Source organism: Triticum dicoccoides, chromosome 7B, assembly GCF_002162155.2.
Source record: "Triticum dicoccoides isolate Atlit2015 ecotype Zavitan chromosome 7B, WEW_v2.0, whole genome shotgun sequence".
Taxonomy (NCBI): Eukaryota; Viridiplantae; Streptophyta; class Magnoliopsida; order Poales; family Poaceae; genus Triticum; species Triticum dicoccoides.
The window spans coordinates 19238530-19255342 of record NC_041393.1 but is presented as its reverse complement, the minus strand read 5'-3'; the positions used below and the strand labels follow the sequence as shown (position 1 = coordinate 19255342).

The following is a 16813-nucleotide window of genomic DNA, read 5'->3' as shown; positions in this document are numbered from 1 at the left end:
TATAATTGGCTGCCGTGGGGATTTCTCCGGCGCCTTCAATGGGTGTGATGATGGTGGAACCGAGTTTACGACTTTCAAGGGCTATCTTTGCATCCATAGCCCATGGTAAATAGTTACTATCATCTAGTTCAAGTTCATGAAATTCTCTGTTCATGACGCCAGCCATTTCCTTTTCTTGTCCTTCCCCGTAATGGCTCTATCTCTCTTTTTGCAGAGCAGTACTGATAACGTGTAAAAGTAAAAGTGATTGTACGAATGATCTGATGCTTTCATTGATGGAGAATCACATATTTATACAAGATTTGGGACGCATTGTAAAGACGTCTGTACAAAGAGGCGCCTGTAGGGACAGATGCTTCTAACTATGTTTCCTAACGACGATTCGCTAAAAACGCTTCGTCGATGTCGGCTCTCAACAACTACTTGTAAAAGTGAACTGCTCCGAATGAGAAAAGTCAATCACCCCGTCCACGTGTACGGTTACCAGGGTGGGTCGTCGCGGTCGGGACTCGGGAGGGTAGGCTGGCGGCGGAGAAGCGATGCGGGGCACGGCACGCGCGACAGCCACAGCCCCGGGTGCCGGCTTGCCGGCGGGCCGCGACGACGCGAGCAGTGACGAATGCGCGCGCCCGCCCGCGTGCGCTCCGTCGCTCTCCCTTGCTGTCGTCATCTAGCGCCGGGGCTCCTTCCTCCGGCCTCCACTGATGAAAAGGCCCGCGGCCCGCCGAGCCCAGGGGCAGCAGCTAGTGAGTGGCCGCCTGCCGCCGTTCGTCCGTCCACCCGTCAGCACATCGAGGACCTCCCGGTCGGGGACGACGGCGAGGAGGCCGCTGTAGCCTCTATACAGGTCAGTGCGGCCGCCATTGCTCACCCAGTCAACTAGTCAAGGAGGAACTGGTTCAGAAAGTAAAAGGGGAAAAATTTGTTTTCAATGTCGGGGTCAATGCGGAAGGGGGTTCAGATTTGGGGTTTCTAGTCCGTGTTTGATGCTCGCGCATTGTCATGATTCTGCGCGATTTCTCGCAGGTTATATTCAGTTTCATGATTCCTTGAGCAGTTGCTGGATCTGTGGCTGCTTTAATCCCTGAGGTTTGTGTGAGCATGGGAACATCAGTGGTTACATGTAGGAGTATCTGATCTTGCTCCAGTGCTGTTTCTTCTTATTGTTATTGGTCAGTTGATCATGAAAAACAGTGCAGCCTTGATTTTTATGCCGCACTTGTTGTGATCAAACGAGCGAGGGAGAGAGTTTGTGCTGCGTAAGACTGCAGCTTTTCTTCCTTGGCCTTCTGCCTTTTATTTCAGAACGAAAGCAAACGCAATACACGCGATCAACCCACGATCGATCCAGACGCGCCATCCCACGTCCACGATGCATGAGAGTCGGACGTGCTGCTCCTATCTACTCGCCACGGTGCGCACTCATGGTGGCCCTGGCCTAATCTTTAGGGAAAGAGGAAACTGAATCCTAACCAACTAGCTAACTGAAGGGAGAGAAAAAAAACAGCAGATAAACGGAGCGTCGCGAGACAGGTTCAACCCCAACAGTCTCCCCCTTGAACTTGTCATGCGCCCTTGGTGTCGAGGATGCCGATCCTTGCGCGCAGCTCCTGGAAACGCACACGCCCAAGCGATTTTGTAAGGATGTCAGCCAACTGCTCGCCGGTGTTGACATGATCAACCTTCACCTTCCCTGCTTCAACCTTGTCTCTGAGGAAATGGTATCTGATCTCTATGTGCTTGCTTCTGTCATGAAACACCGGGTTTTTGCTGAGCTGAATCGCAGACTTGTTGTCAATCAGAATTTCAGGTGGCTTGATCTCGGCGCCCGTAGCTTCTGCCAGCAGTCGAGAGAGCCAGATGCCCTGACAAGTGGTGGATGCGCCCGCAACGTACTCCGCCTCACATGATGACAGCGAGACCACCTTCTGCTTGGTGGACTGCCAGCTGATCGGGCTCTTGTCGAGGAAGAAGAGCGAGCCGGTGGTGCTCTTGCGGTCGTCGACGTCGCCGCCAAGATCGGAGTCGCTGTAGCCGATGAGCGAGGGATCTCCGCTCCCCCTAAGGTACACACACCCGAGCGTCAGAGTGCCCGCGATGTACCTCAGCAAATGCTTGGCCGCCGTCAGGTGCTCGACGGTGGGCTTCTCCATGAAACGGCTGAGGTAGGAGACTGAATATGTGATGTCGGGCCTGGTCTGTACCAGATACCGTAGGCTGCCCATCAGGCTGCGATAGTACGAGGCGTCGGTAGCCGGCGCCGTACTATCCTTGCTGAGCTTCAACTTTGCTTCCATGGGCACTGCACTCGGCTTGCACTCCGCCATGGACGCCTTTTCGAGCAGCTTCTGTGCATAGCCTGCCTGACAAAGAGTGATGCCGCGCCCAGTCTGACGTACCTCTATGCCAAGGTAGTAGGTGAGCCGCCCGAGGTCACTCATCTGAAAAAGCTTCTTCATCTCCTCCTTGAAGTTGCTCAGCTCCCGTGGTTGTGCACCGGCGATGATAAGATCATCCACGTACACGCCTACTGCCAAGAGCGTGTCGCCGGTGCCGCGCATGTAGACGCCGTGTTCAGAGTCACTCTGCTGGAAGCCGAGCGACAGCAGGCTGCTGTCCAGCTTAGCGTTCCAGGCGCGTGGCGCCTGGCGTAGACCGTACAACGCCTTGGAGAGCTTGAACACCTTCTGCTCCTGTCCGGCGAGCTCGAACCCTGGTGGCTGCGCGACGAAGACCTCCTCTGCCAGATCCCCGTTGAGGAAGGCCGATTTTACGTCCATATGATGGACTTCCCACCCATGGTGAGCGGCGAGCGCGGTTAGAAGCCGCACGGAGTCAAAACGGGCCACCGGCGCAAAAACTTCCTCAAAGTCGATGCCGGCGCGCTGCACGTACCCCTTGGCCACGAGACGTGCTTTGTGCTTGACGATGGCGCCGGATGGGTCCTTCTTCAGCTTGAAGACCCATTTGAGTCCAATCGGGCGTTGCCCCGGCGGCGGCTCCACGAGCGCCCAGGTGTCGTTGGCGTCGATCGAGGCGAGCTCCTCCCGCATTGCCCGCAGCCAGCACTGCTGTGCCGCAGCTTCTGGGAACGACGCTGGTTCCTCTCCCACAACGAGGCAGACCGGGTCTGCGGCCTCATCGTCGTCCACGACGTCGACGAGGTGCACGTAGTCGTCGTCGTACTTGGTGTTGCGCTGATGGATGCCGTCCTTGCCCCGGGTGAGCATCGGGTGCCCACCCTGGTCACCGCCCCGGTCGCTTCCTTCTGCATCAGCGTCGGTGCGCGCCTCGCTCTGCGGCGCCGCGTCCTCCTCCGTGTCCTCACGTGCAGAGCCTGGCGTGACCGGCTCCCGCGCAGGTGAGCGAGCCGCAGGAGACGCCCCTGCTCCCCCGTCCTCTAGGCGCTCTGGCGGAGTGACGGAGACGGTGTAGCTCACCGTGAACGGCTCTGGCGTAGCTGTGGCGTCGTCCCACTTCCAGCACGCGCCTTCGTCGAAGACCACGTCGCGGGATACGTGAACGCGCCCAGTCCCAGGGTTGAAGACACGGTAGCCCTTGGTTCCTTCCTCATAGCCAATGAAGACCATGGGCGTGCTCCGGTCATCTAGTTTCTTGAGCATGGGCCTGGCGTTCTTGACATGCGCAACGCATCCAAACACACGAATATGCTGAACACTAGGCCTTTCGCCGTGCCATACCTCGTACGGAGTTTGTCCCTCGACGCTGCGCGTAGGAGATCGGTTCAGGAGGTAAACAGCGGTGGTGACCGCCTCCCCCCAGAACTTAGCCGGCATGCCCTTCGCCTTGAGCATGCTCCTCGCCATGGCGACCACGGTCTGGTTCCGTCTCTCCACCACCCCATTCTGCTGGGGTGTGTACGGCGTCGTGAGCTGCCGCTTGACGCCTTCTTCAGTGCAGTACTCCATGAACACTGCTGACGTGAACTCACCACCTCGGTCCGTCCGGAGAGCGCGCAGGGGCCGCCCCGTCTCGACCTCCACGGTGGCCTTGAAGCGCCTGATCGCAGCCTGAGCCTCGTCCTTGGAAGCAAGGAGGACCAGCCACATGTACCGGCTTCGATCATCCACGAGAAGCAGGAAGTATCTCTTCCCACCGGGCGTCGGCGGTGAGATCGCCCCGCACAGATCACCATGCACGAGATCGAGCAGGTTATCGGCTCGCCACTTTGCCTGCTGCGGGAACGGTGCCCGCCGCTGCTTGCCGGCGAGGCATGCGTCGCAGAGTTCGTCGACGTGGTCGATCCGCGGGAGACCCCGCACCATCTCCTCTCGAGCCAGCTTCTGCAGCGCCTGGAAGTTCAGGTGTCCCATGCGCGCGTGCCAGCGCCAGGACACGTCGTCGTAGCGCATCGCCATGCACTGGGGCTGCGCTGGCTGGACGTGGAGTATGTAGAGGCGGTTGCCGTTGCGCTGCACCTTGGCGAGGAGCTGGCGTCGAGTGTCGAGCACACACAACTCCCCGTGCTCGATCGTGACCCGGCAGCCGACCTCGTCCAGCTGCCCGAGGCTCACTATGTTGGAGCGCAGGCAGGGTATGAAGTACACCCTGGTGAGCGCGCGCTGGCGCCCGTCTTGGCACGTGAACAACACCGTGCCGCGTCCGCAGATGTCCACCGCGGACCCGTCCCCAAAGCGCACGTTCCCGCCCACGCCGGTGTCCAGCTCGGCGAAGAGTGACCGATCCCCGGTCATGTGATTGCTCGCACCGGTGTCGAGGAACCAGGCCGAGTCGTAGCGCTCACCGTCACGCCCGGGCAGCACGCCGGCGCGTTCTTCGTTGAGCATGACGATCTCCGATGGAGGTGCAGGAACTGCCAGCTCCTCTGTGGCCTCCGTCAGGGCGCACACTGAGGTCAGCAGGAGGGCCGGGTCGTCGTCGTCGTCGCCGGCAGCCTGCGCGAGGTGCGCCTGCTCGAGCTTCCTGGTGTTGCAGTCCCGGGCCCAATGGCCCAACTTCTTGCAGTACCTGCACTGATCCGTGGGGCGAGGGCCATTGCGTGAACCGCCGCCTCGGCCGCGTCCTCGCCCACCACGCCCCCTGGGATTGGACCCAGAGGCGCTGTGGCTGCCGCCGTTGTTGCTGTTGCCGCTGGCGCCGCTGCCGTTGCCACGCTCGCGGTTCTTCCGGCGTGCGTCCCACTCCGCCTCCGTCATCAGGAGGGTCCCGGAGCTTGAGCCACCGGAGTCGTCGAGGCCGTAGCGCTCCTCCACAGAGCGGAGCCGCCCCGTCAACTCCTCGATGGTGAGAGTGCTCACGTCGAGCAGCGTCTCGATGGCAATCGCCACCTGCGAATAGCGCCGTGGAACAACACGAAGGAACTTGGTGACTACCTTTGCATCTTCAATGTTGTCTCCGACGGTGCGCAAGTTGTTGACGAGGGACGTGATCCGCATCCCGAACGCGTCGACCGACTCCCCGTCCTTGAAGGAGATGGACTCGAACTCGCTGCGGAGGCGTTGCGCCGTCGCCTGGCGCGCCCGCTCGACGCCCATCCGCAGCACCTTCACCGCCTCCCACGCCTCCTTCGCGGACGGCTTGACAGCAAGGATGCCGTGCATGTCCGCGGGTACGGCGCGTAAGATCGCCGCCATGGCCGCACTGTCCTCGCGCTCGATGTCGCACCCCAGCTCGATTGCGTCCCAAAGGCCCTGGGCCTTCAGGTTGACCTTCATGACGAGTGCCCACTCGATGTAGTTGGTTGAGGTGAGCTCGGGGTAGACGAACGAGCCGCCGCCGTGCTCCCGCACGACGCGCTCCTGAACCACCACAGCTTGGCTGCCGCGCCTGGTCCTACTCCTTCCCCGTCGCTGCGACGGAGGAGTCAGGGACCTGGCCGGCGTGCGAGCGCCGCCGCGCCCGTCAGCAGACATGGTCTCAGGATCGGGAAAACGGCTCTGATGCCACTTGTTGTGATCAAACGAGCGAGGGAGAGAGTTTGTGCTGCGTAAGACTGCAGCTTTTCTTCCTTGGCCTTCTGCCTTTTATTTCAGAACGAAAGCAAACGCAATACACGCGATCAACCCACGATCGATCCAGACGCGCCATCCCACGTCCACGATGCATGAGAGTCGGACGTGCTGCTCCTATCTACTCGCCACGGTGCGCACTCATGGTGGCCCTGGCCTAATCTTTAGGGAAAGAGGAAACTGAATCCTAACCAACTAGCTAACTGAAGGGAGAGAAAAAAAACAGCAGATAAACGGAGCGTCGCGAGACAGGTTCAACCCCAACAGCACTGTGGTCTTTGCATTGTTTAAGCATGGGATTATCTGTGATTACATACACACATTTCTAATTAAGTGCTTTCAGTATCTGTTCTTTGTCCATTTTCTTCAGCTGTTCTACTCTTCTTTGTCCTAACTAGTTCATGGGTTGCTGCAGGTTCTGAAGAGGACCTGATCCACTCGCCTGGGCAGTGCACTCGAGATTACACCGATGGGGTTCCTCACAAGTTAGTCCTCTCTTCACCTTTCTCATGTTACATAGCTACATCATTTCTTGAAGCATAGATGGCTACATCGTTGTTGCTACCTTTTGACAACCAACCTTGCTGTTGGGGACTAAAACAAGCTGGGAATCTCACTCCGATACTTGGCCATTACTTCAGGTTCTTGGATTATGAACTTGTGCGGGAGCCCAGTATGCTCCAGCCAAGATGTACTTTCATGTGCATTCAACGGAATATTCGACTCTTCCACTTGCACGAATCATCTGGTGGCGCTTGCCATCGGCATGCTGCTCATGCTTGTGCTCACACTCCATTTGCTTGTCAAAATTCCAAAGAGCAGAGCATCTATGCGGCAACTCTTCACACTCAGTTCACCACTGCAGTTGGCTGCAGTATTGTTCAGTGGCTGCTTGGGTTTGGTTTATCTTGGCCTAGGACTCTCGATGCTCGGAAATATCTTCAATCAGGGTGCTTCTGTTTACCTGCCACACTGGTGGCTTGTGACGTTATCTCAAGGGTTCAGTTTGATCTGTTCCAGCTTTGCATTCAGCATCAGGCCTCGATTTATTGGAGCTTCATTTGTTAAATTTTTGTCGGCTTTGGTGACCACGTATACAGCATTCATATGTTGTTCCTCAGTTGTTGGCATTGTTGCAGAGAAGACAATTACCATTAAGGCTTGCTTGGATATTCTGTCCCTACCAGGTGCATTTCTCCTTTTACTTTATGGCGTTCGGTGCAGCCATGATGAAGAGGGTTACCAAGGAAATGGACATGCTTTATACAAGCCCCTGAACACCGAGGCAGATGGTGAGATGGTTGATTCTGACAGTCAGGTGACTGTTGTTGCTAAAGCTGGTTTTTTCAGCAAGATGTCATTTTGGTGGTTAAATGATTTGATGAAGATGGGTTATGAGAAGCCTCTTGAGGACAAAGATGTGCCACTTTTAGAAACCACAGACCTAGCACATAACCAGTACTTGATATTCTTGGCGAAGCTGAACAGCAAGCAGTCCCAGTCAAATGCCACACCGTCAATCTTGTGGACCATTGTTTCTTGTCACAAGCGTGGGATCATGGTCTCATGTTTCTTTGCTTTGCTCAAGGTGCTCACCTTATCTATAGGCCCATTGCTTCTCAAGGCATTCATCAATGTATCAGTTGGGAAAGGAACCTTCAAATATGAAGGCTTTGTGCTTGCTGCGACATTGTTCATTTGCAAATGTTGTGAATCTTTGTCAGAGAGGCAGTGGTATTTCCGTACTCGGAGACTAGGACTCCAAGTGAGGTCATTGCTATCAGCAGCTATTTATAAGAAGCAACAGAAGCTATCAAACTCTGCAAAAATGAAGCACTCTTCTGGACAGATTATGAACTATGTGACAGTTGATGCCTACAGGGTTGGGGAATTCCCGTACTGGTTCCACCAAACATGGACAACAACTATTCAACTTTGCATTGCTCTGGCAATTCTGTACAATGCAGTTGGTGCTGCAGCGGTCTCATCATTCGCTATTATTGTTATCACCGTAGTTGGTAATGCTCCATTGGCGAAACTACAGAACAAATTTCAGAGTAAGCTTATGGAAGCACAAGATGTGAGATTGAAGGCCATGTCTGAGTCATTAGTTCATATGAAGATCTTGAAGCTTTATGCATGGGAAGCTCACTTCAAGAAGGTCATCGAGGGGTTGAGGGAGGTTGAGTATAAGTGGTTGTCAGCATTCTTGCTTAGGAGGGCATACAACAGTATCGTGTTCTGGTCATCACCTGTTTTAGTTTCAGCGGCAACCTTTCTAACATGCTATCTTTTGAAAATCCCTCTTGACGCTAGCAACGTCTTCACGACTGTAGCAACTCTGCGTCTTGTGCAGGAGCCAGTTAGATCAATACCAATTGTTATCGCAGTTGCAATACAAGCCAAGGTTGCTTTCACTCGGATATCAAAGTTTCTTGATGCACCTGAGCTGAATGGGCAAGTTAGGAAGAAATACCGTCTGGGCACCGATTATCCAATAGCGTTGAACTCATGCAGTTTCTCCTGGGATGAGAATCCATCAAAACCAACTCTAAAGAATGCAAATCTGGTGGTCAAAGCTGGAGAAAAGATTGCAATTTGTGGAGAAGTGGGATCAGGAAAATCAACACTTTTGGCTGCTGTACTCGGAGAGGTCCCAAAAACTGAAGGCACGGTATGCTTTTCTATTGCCTTCATCTTTTTTATGAAGTAGAAAATCAAATGGCTGTCAATTTGTGAGGTTGTGTACTTCTGTTATCCCTTTTGAGTTTTCTCATGCACGAAAAAAGCTGTTGCTCTTGTAATTTGTTGTTTACATTCATTATGTTCCTTTTTTTTTATCAGCTTGCGGATTTTGTATCATGATAAAATTTGCCATTGTACTGCAAGGACAAGTGCCATATTCATCGCACATTGGGCAACACAATATTGCTCTGTGTGGTTAAGAACCTTAAGTCGGCTAGTTTTCAATTCCTTTATCAAAGTACCGCCTGTTAACAACTGCATCTTGTTTGATTTCGCCAAGTTGTTATGATAATTTTGGTTGATAATAGTTGTCATCATAAAGTAGACTCGTTATTTCCTTTTCCGTAAGAACTTAACATCAGATCATTAATCTTTGTGTACGTATTTCAGATTCAAGTCTGTGGAAGAATAGCATATGTTTCTCAGACTGCATGGATCCAAACAGGATCTATACAAGATAATATCCTCTTTGGATCTTTGATGGACAGACAAATGTACCAAGAAACACTTGCAAGGTGCTCGTTGCTCAAGGACCTTGAAATGCTGCCATTCGGCGACCTTACTCAAATTGGGGAGAGAGGAATAAATCTTAGTGGTGGTCAGAAGCAGCGTGTTCAGCTTGCTCGTGCATTATACCAGAATGCCGACATCTATCTTCTTGATGACCCTTTCAGTGCTGTCGATGCCCATACAGCAACAAGTCTCTTTAATGTAAGAATTGTATCAGTAGGAGCAGATTGTATTCCTATCTTATTATGAATTTGTGTAATAAACCTCTTACTTGTGTGACAGGATTATGTCATGGGTATTCTATCAGACAAGACTGTTCTTTTGGTGACCCACCAAGTGGATTTTCTACCCGTATTTGACTCCATTCTGGTCTCTCTCTCATGACTTAATATATTTTGTTTGTAGTGAGCTGTATATATGTCTGTCGATTTCATCTAAAACTAGTGATAATTTTTGGCAGTTAATGTCAGATGGGGAGGTTATTCGGTCTGCACCTTATCAAGATTTATTGTCAGACTGTCAAGAATTTAAATACCTTGTAAATGCCCATAAAGATACTACTGGTGTTTCAGATCTTAACAATATGGCCCGTCACAGAGCAAAGGATTTACCAATAAAGGAGACAGATGGTATTTATGGAAACAGATATATAGAGTCTGTGAAGCCATCACCAGTAGATCAACGGATCAAAACAGAGGAAAGAGAATCAGGGGACGCAGGTCTTAAGCCTTATATCCTATACCTGCGCCAGAAAAAAGGCTTCCTGTATGCCTCCCTTTCTGTCATGTCTCACATAATTTTCATAGCTGGGCAAATATCACAGAATTCATGGATGGCCGCTAATGTCCAAAATCCTGATGTTAGTGCACTGAAGTTAATTTCTGTGTACATTGTTATTGGAGTTTGCACGGTGTTCTTTGTGCTATCAAGATCTATATTCTTCGTTGTTCTTGGGATGCAGACTTCAAGATCCTTATTTTCCCAGTTACTTAATTCATTGTTCCGTGCACCCATGTCCTTCTTTGATTCTACTCCTCTAGGCAGGGTTCTTAGCCGGGTAAAAATTCTGAAACAAACACAACTATATAAACTACAGTTCAGTTTAACATTACAATGTTTTATAATAATGGATTAACCCTCCCCCCAACTTGCAGGTCTCTTCAGATTTAAGCATCATTGACCTTGATGTTCCATTTGCATTGATGTTTGGCTTTAGTTCCAGCTTAAATGCGTATAGCAATCTGGGGGTATTGGCTGTTGTTACATGGCAAGTTCTGTTTGTATCATTGCCAATGATAGTTTTGGCAATTCGGTTACAGGTAATCGTGTGGCCTTTTTCTGTGTAGTGAAACGCCTAAACCCCCTTTCTTTGGTTATTTCATTCACCAAGCGATATGCTGCTATTTTCACCTAGGAGGTAAAGTTCGTCTACTCTTTTCGTTTCACAATTCCCGTTGGCTGACATTTCATATGTTTGTTCATGCAGAGGTATTACTTAGCATCGGCTAAGGAATTGATGCGTATCAATGGCACTACCAAGTCTGCTCTAGCAAATCACTTAGGTGAATCGATCTCAGGGGTTATAACAAATACGTGCCTTTGAGGAAGAAGATCGTTTCTTTGCTAAAAATCTGGAGCTAGTTGACAAGAATGCTGGTCCGTACTTCTTTAATTTTGCAGCAACTGAATGATTGATTCAACGTCTGGAAATAATGAGTGCTGCGGTTCTTTCTTCTTCTGCTTTTGTCATGGCTCTTCTTCCAGCAGGAACTTTTAGCCCTGGTATGTAGCTTATTCCAGGTACAAGCATCACATAATTGTTTCATGTGCTGCACATATTTATGCCAGCTTACAAGCTGTATGACGATTGATCACTGCATTCATCTGATTTGCAATGAATCGTTATTTGCACTGCAAAGGCTTTTTTTGTTTGTTTCCGTAGGCTCCTGGTATTAGGTGTTATGAAGGCTCTACTTCGTTATGAAAGCCTACTTTCTTTATCGAATAGAGTTACAGAATCCTTCTGCATAATGGTGAATGGCTCAAAACCCTAGTGGAGGATACCCAATTTTCCGTTTAGTAACACGTTATACGCTCAATGTCTATGTGCCACTGTCATTGTAAATATACATTTAATATGCACAGGATTATAAAGAAATCAACATTACCCTCAGAAAACTAATTACTTTTTACCATACTTGACACAGGTTTTGTTGGAATGGCATTGTCCTACGGCCTTTCCCTAAATAATTCTTTTGTTAGTTCTATTCAAAAGCAATGTGACCTTGCAAACAAAATAATATCTGTGGAACGGGTGAATCAGTACATGGACATTCGGAGTGAAGCAGCAGAAGTTATTGAAGAAAACCGACCAGCACCAGATTGGCCCCAGGTTGGCAGTGTGGAGCTTAAAGATTTGAAGGTAATCGAATATGAAACTATGCATGTATGCCTGACTAGGCGAAACCCTTCAAATATTCTGACAGATGTGTGTGGTTGATTTTCATTTGACAGATTAGGTATAGGGAAGATACTCCCCTGGTGCTACATGGTATCACTTGCAAGTTTCAAGGTAGAGATAAAATTGGCATAGTTGGTCGAACAGGAAGTGGCAAGACAACTTTAATTGGTGCATTGTTTCGCCTTGTTGAACCTGCTGAAGGGAAAATAATTATAGACTCTGTGGACATCAGCACAATAGGCTTACATGACCTGCGTTCACGTTTGGGCATCATCCCACAAGATCCAACACTTTTTCAGGGTACAGTAAGATATAATCTAGATCCTATTGGGCAGTTCTCAGATCAACAAATATGGGAGGTAAGCTGTGTAATATATCTACAATTCAGAACAGTAAGCACCTTATCTGATTGGGATGAATAAACTGATAAATGGGCCTGTCAAAAGACATGTTACCATTCTCTGTTTATATGCCATACGTGCATTTGAAAAAAAACCCCCACTAAATTGGTTAATTCATATGCTGTTGGGTTGCAGGTTCTTGACAAATGCCAACTTCTTGAAGCTGTCCAGGAGAAGGAACAGGGATTGGACTCACTTGGTAGGAAACCTCACTGTTTATTTCTGGATTTCATTTTATGTCCCTAAGAAAATAGGATAACATACAATTCTGCTTCAGTCTTTTCATTTTATGCCCCTAACAAATTAGAATACATGCGCCAATAAATCAGTCAAACTGCTTGTAGTCCTAGGCGTATGGGTCGGATCGGTTTGCTAGCATGATGTCTGGAATTGTGTTCTTCATCGTACTAATTAATATCTTGCCATACAGTTGCGGAAGACGGGTCAAACTGGAGCATGGGCCAAAGGCAGCTCTTTTGTTTGGGGCGCACACTTTTGAAAAGGTGTCGTATCTTAGTTCTTGATGAAGCCACGACCTCTATAGACAATGCAACAGATGCCGTCCTTCAGAAAACGATCCAGGCAGAATTCAAACATTGCACCGTTATTACTGTCGCACACCGTATACCAACAGTGATGGGCTGTGACATGGTACTTGCAATGAGTGATGGTATGTTCCTCTTATTGCCAACTTATTGGTTCTGCAGCATAGTATTCCATAGTAATGTGGGAAAGTAGCAGAGTATGACAACTTGTTGGTTCCGCAACCTATTGGTTTCTCTTATTGCCAACTTACTGGTTCCGCAACTTATTGGTTCCGCAGCATAGTATTTCATACTAATGATCTGCATACATTTCCAGGGAAAGTAGTGGAGTATGACAAGCCCATGACGCTCATGGAAACTGAGGGATCTCTCTTCCGCGAGCTGGTCAACGAGTACTGGTCATACTCATCGAACGGAAACGTTTAGAAGAGATTTCTTATGGTGTTTGTTCACTGCTGCAGTTTCCCAGGAGACATGCTAGAATCAGTTTCAGAAAAGGATATGCCGGCCTCGACAAGAGACCAAGAGAGATGCAGTAATCTCTTGACATACCTCTATTTGAGATGTGAAGAAATAACAGTTCAATTTCAGTTATTGCCTGGAAAATTCTTTTGCTATCAACCTGAAGTTGTGAGCTACATATAGTTTAGCTTATGCTCGTTGCTTATGCTCGTTGGGTGTTGCCACTCTTCAGAAGCGCCGAGGCTGAATAGAATAAGCCCATGAGCATTTCTTTGCTCCAGCAATCAGATATAGAAGGCTATCTGAAAGGAATTTCAAATGTGTAACCCTGCTGTCAGCATCGAGAAATAAGGGATCGGAGGCTTACCGAGCGCTCTCAGAGCTTAGCGATTTCTGGCCGTTGGATCATTTTGCTTGATGCGTTTCAGACCGTTCGATCGATGCGGTGAAAGATTCTGGCCGTCGGATCGACCCACCGCGCCTATAGCAATGAATAGTTACTGCCCTCTCCCGGTCTCTCTCACTTCGCGGACTCGTTCCGGTCTCGCTGGCGTGTGGGGTAACCAGCAGATGGGGCCCGCATGTCATTTGCTTGGGCTGGGGCGTGTCCTGTGCGGCCCGTCGGCATGCTCGGCTGGTAAAAGATCCCATGCCACCGCCGAAATTTCCCTGCCCTGCCGAGGGTATTTTGGGGTTTTCCGGCGGTGGCACTGTGCGTGCTGTGCGCTGGTTGGATGAGGGAGTCCATGAGGTGGGGGGCACCCAGCGCGTCATCCTCTCTGCTCCTCTCCTTACTTCCCCCTCCTCTTTGCGCCCCACTTTCCTAACCCTAGCCCATTCCCTCGCCCTCCCCTGCCGCCGCCGCCGCCCGTTCCCTCGCCCTCCCCTGCCGTCGCATCGCCGCCTTCGCCGACTCGCCCTCCCCTCCTTCTCCCCAGCCGCCTCTTCCGCTCGCCCCGCGGTCGCCATCGAGGGCCTGTCGCTTGCGCCGCCGCTTCCCCGTCGAGCTCGCGCGTCACGCCTCAGGAGGAAAGGAAGCCCACGCTGCTATTCCCGGCGGAGCGCGCCTCACGCCGTCGACGGGAGGATGCCAGGTGGAGCTCCGTCATTGGATCTTCCTTGGCGGCGGGCCAGCGCCAAGGAAGGTCACACCGGGAAGCGGCTCATCCTCGGCGGCAAGCCAGTGCCGGATCTGGTGCCTAACGCCTGCATCTCACGCGTCACCAAGTCGCCGACGGGGGTGCTGTGCTGGCCGGTCGGAGGCCGAGCTCGCCTCGGCCACCAAGTTGCTGTCGGGGAACACAAAGTGCCTCGTTTGAGGACCTGGAGGTGAGCCCCCGTCAATTTTTTGCTTGCTTGCTGTTCACCTTTTTTTGTAAACTGACGTACTGCACTCACTTGATACAGTTCCTTTGAGATCAGCTGATTGATAGTTCATAGTTCGGCCAGGCTTTAGGTTAATGCAAGTCTTCTAATGACGTCCCTCTTACAAAAAGCATACAGTTATCCAGCAGAGTCTACAAATCCGTAGTTGATGTCCTCTTGTGTGTTATGTAACTTCTGAAACAGCAGAAACTTATTAATTTTGAATAAAAGCCTCTAAGGAATACAAGTTAGGAATAAAAGATTGTTGCATCGAAGAGCAGTAGCACCTCCTTGTCATTGTCCATACCTGTTGATATGTAGTGCATGATCAACTACACTGCAAACATCTGCAAATATTACCCTTGGGTTAATCAATGTATATTTTACTCCAATTAGTCATACATCTTCCATTTTTTTGTTTACACATGTATGACATATGGTTAATCACTGTATATTTTACTCCAATTAGTCATACATGTTCCATTTATTTGTTGCTAGAGGTCGCTACAGCATGGATGTGAAGGGCATTGAAGCAAGGTGAGCCTCCGCCTCCCCCTCCCCATCTTGCCCATGAGGCCATGACCCCGCAATAGACGTGAGTTTTGAACATTTTCTCCTCAATTGTTTTATGACTGATCCTTTTTGGTGTCATCAGATGGTTTCATGCCCTCCTCTTGCAACAGATAAATTTAACCAATTACAAAGCTATAGAAAGTATTCATTTAGCATTAAAAACTTATACCTTTTGTTTTAGAGAATATTTGAGTATGAAGCAACGAAGGATTATTTTGTGCGCCCGTATACTCTGTAAAAGTTTGGCAATGTGCATTTTTTCATTTAAGAGTTCTACTTCTTGCAAGATAAGGCAAAGTGGCAAGCTTCTCCATTTGTATATCCATGTGTTTTTTCCTAGAAACGATGGCTGCATGTTTATGTTTTACTCCATGACTATAGTTTTACTCCATGACCACACTGTTTCTTGTAGGATCTAGCTACCTTGAGGTGACTTAGGATCATTGGTGTGTCATTTTTTTTTAGTTATTTTGTCGATCTGATTTTATGTTCTTCCTCGGTGAAGGCAGGTTAGAGGAAGTTGAATCAAGACTGTATGTTGCAACAACGTACCTAGGCATGTTGTATGTATTATCCTGCTGTTGGTGATTCAATGGCATTTTTCAGTTTTATTTGTAGTGAAACTCAATGGAGTGTTGAGAGCATTTTCCTGTGCATGTACTCATCTTGGCCGCCAAGTTTCCTAATACAAACTCATTCAACCACGTATATGTCTGCCCTGCACGCGGTTGATGTTTAGTTCTTTGGTTTTTGCATATGCAAATATGAATGTCTCTATCTCTAATGCTGTCGATTTCAAGGTATGAAAAAGCTTGAGACATTTGATTTTGGGTTAATCCCGGTTATGATCGTGCAGGCTTGATGTTCATATATGTGACTGTTGGCTATATGTACTCCTGTAGCCTGTTGTTGATCCCTGCATAGCTCCTTCATAGTTTGTTTTATATGTGCCCATACGGAGAAATTGTAAATGAACATAAATATATCTGTTTAAGAGCATTGTGTGTATTGGTCCTGCAATTAAATTGTGATGTCCTCTATTATAGATTCCTTCACTTCGCTACATACCTGTAGAAAGAGCAAATGGTGTATTGTATGAACTACTTGTCTCGGTTATATGGTTGGCAACCGTTGACTAATCTACTCAATCAAGTAGTTTACTCGGTTTAGCAGGTTTTTTCCATTTGGTTTACTCTCTCTGTATTCTTTGGGAGTATTTAGAATTGAACTATATTTTTATAGTAATTGATACTCACTGTGCCTCACGTGACAGCGGCATGTCTAGGAAGAGGAGGGCATGTTGAACCATCGGCGTCAGCTTCACCGTCATCCTCGGCATCGGTAATACGTCACTCCCAAGTCGTCTTTGTATCACTGCCAGGTACAATCCGGAATATAGATTGCTTGAATGGATGCACGTCTAATTAACTCCATAAATTTTGTTGTGGAAGAGTTCAATCATATAAAAGAAAGCATGAGTGAATATGATCCCTTATATCTCATGTTTTGGAATTTTCAATATGGACTAAATATGGACATAAATGAGTGAACAAAGAAGCTAAAATGTGCCTATATATATCCAAATTAGAAAATGCTAGAACATCTTATAAGAATGAGAGAATATCTTCTACTCTTTGAGTCATACTAAATGTTGGTTAAACTTCTTTTATCAGTCTGCCACCTCTACATTTTCATCTATGATATATATTCTATATTTGCGAGTTAGGTAAGACGGGGCAGGGGTGCAGTAGGCCGCACTTG

The 16813-nt window shown here is 49.2% G+C and overlaps 1 pseudogene; it reads left to right on the top strand.

Moving 5' to 3' along the window:
- Window positions 1-1927: 1927 nt before the first annotated feature.
- LOC119337557 overlaps window positions 1928-16813 on the top strand; it is a 20027-nt pseudogene continuing 5141 nt past the window's right edge.